Source organism: Schistocerca cancellata, chromosome 3, assembly GCF_023864275.1.
Source record: "Schistocerca cancellata isolate TAMUIC-IGC-003103 chromosome 3, iqSchCanc2.1, whole genome shotgun sequence".
Lineage (NCBI taxonomy): Eukaryota > Metazoa > Arthropoda > Insecta > Orthoptera > Acrididae > Schistocerca > Schistocerca cancellata.
This window is the reverse complement of record NC_064628.1, coordinates 545,597,943-545,600,034: the sequence shown is the minus strand read 5'-3', so window position 1 is coordinate 545,600,034 and position 2,092 is coordinate 545,597,943.

Genomic DNA, 2,092 nt, shown 5'->3' with positions numbered 1-2,092 from the left:
CCTTTCGGAAGTCGAGGAACACGGCATCTACACGGGCGCCTGTATCTATTGCTTTCTGCCTCTCGTGGACGAACAGAGCGAGCAAGGTTTCACACGATCCCTGTCTTCGGACCCCATGATGCTTCCTGAAGAGGAGATTTTCGAGTCCAGAAATGTTATAATGCACGAGCATAAAACATGTTCCAAAATTCTACAGCTGACCGACGTCAGAGATACGTGCCTATAGTTTTGTGCGTTCGTTCGACGATCCTTCGGTTAGATTGTTAGATTGTAGAATGTGTCCTTCCATTGCTATCTAAAACGTAGGTCGGAATGCATAAACTAACAACGTTCGGTCTGCCACTGATATCGACATGGAACAAAATTGGTACACACACACACCCAACGAACACAATGACATGTTGCTGATGCTCGGCGGATGTCAACATGACCCTTGGTTTATTTCAAGACTCATCGTGTTCGAAAAGCTCTGTCGGTCATTAGTTCCTTACGTGCTGAATAACGACTTCCAGAAACTAGTAGATCGACCAGGTGACGCGGTCATAGAAGAGGAATAGCAAGAAAAGAGGATGAGCTGGTGCGCCGCTGGCGCCAGTCTCCATCGATTCTCATCACGATCGTCTGAGTCGATTTTCGATGCCTGCTTGGCTTCGTATCCTTGGCGGATGGCTATTTAACTGCGGCGCGCGCGCTCCCTGAGTCTTCAGTTTGGGTATCAACTGTATCAGCGACAGTCACGTCCGGCGTTGTGCCTGTATGCAGCGTGGCGAATGACCGAGTCGGTTCGACGAAGGAGCGTGGGTCGCTGTTGCGGCGTGTTTGGCCGCTGTAATGAAGATCCATTGACAACGGTGATTTGGGTTTCAAGGATATGTCAAGCAGAGATTTGCTTCGTGTCTCTTGCATGTGATTCAAAGTCAATGAACCGGAGTCGTCGAAGTGTTCATCGGTGGATTCTGTTCATGATAATTGAATACCGCTGTGCACTGAAAACTATCTTAGCTGTTTCAGTTACCTTTGATCTTGCTGTCTGATATGTTGACGGCATTTAAGGGAGTGCTAGTGACGCACAACCAATAGACATGAAGCCGTGATTAATGCATACCAAGTAGTGCGTTTGTTGTGCCTGGCGTTCAGAAGCGGGCCGAAATATTTTCCTTAATTCCTTTTCTATTTTATTATTTTATTTGTTGTTTTAGAGGGTTTCTAATCAGATCTTAAGACCCACTGTCACGCGTGTTATGTCTGCTTAAGGTTCATTTGTGCCGTGTAGAATTAAAAGTTTTTTGATAATTGGTTAGGTTAATATCCTTGTGTATCTGTTGCGTCAGAATGTTGTCTGCCGCTGACGTGTTTATGTTTCAGATAATTGGCGGTGGTCGACGCGAACAAGCTCCGATCGGGGTATCACGGTGGAAGAGTGTAAATTAAGGACCTGGATCGGTGTCTATGGTTACGTTGTTAACGTGCGGTAATTCCATCTTGCCGGTGGAGCGTTGTGGTTTTCCGCAAGCTTACTTGTAGATCAAAGTTGAATATATTTTTATTTCACCTTCTGGTCCGTGCATCTCCTGAATCTGTTAGAACATTTCGGTTTGCTCGCGTCCATCACCAATTTGTCGTAAAGTTGAGGCGGTCCCATGCTAAGACGATTTCATATGTTATTATTATATTGAATGTATTACAATCCTGTTAATTTGTTAGAAATTTTAAGACCAATTGTGGAAGGAACTGAGCTTATTGGACTTAAGTGGATTAATGTTCTTAGCCGAGTCCTGAGTTATGTGAAAACCAGTTTCTATGTTAGTTGAAGCATGTTTGGGTTTTGATTAATTGTGGGTTTATCAATATTGTTTTAATTAATGAAAGTTGGCTAAGTAAATATTGAGAGATTTGTATGTGTTGGACTTAATGCACCCCCCTTAGTTGTGGAAGTAGTTTTGGAGTTTTGATGTGAATTATATGAAAAACAGTTTCAATGTAAGTTATGAAGCTTGTGAGGTTTAGTTATGGCAGTTATATTTTATTGATAATGGTTTTATGAATATTGTTTTATTTAATGGAAGTTGGTTAAGGAAATATTGAAAGATCT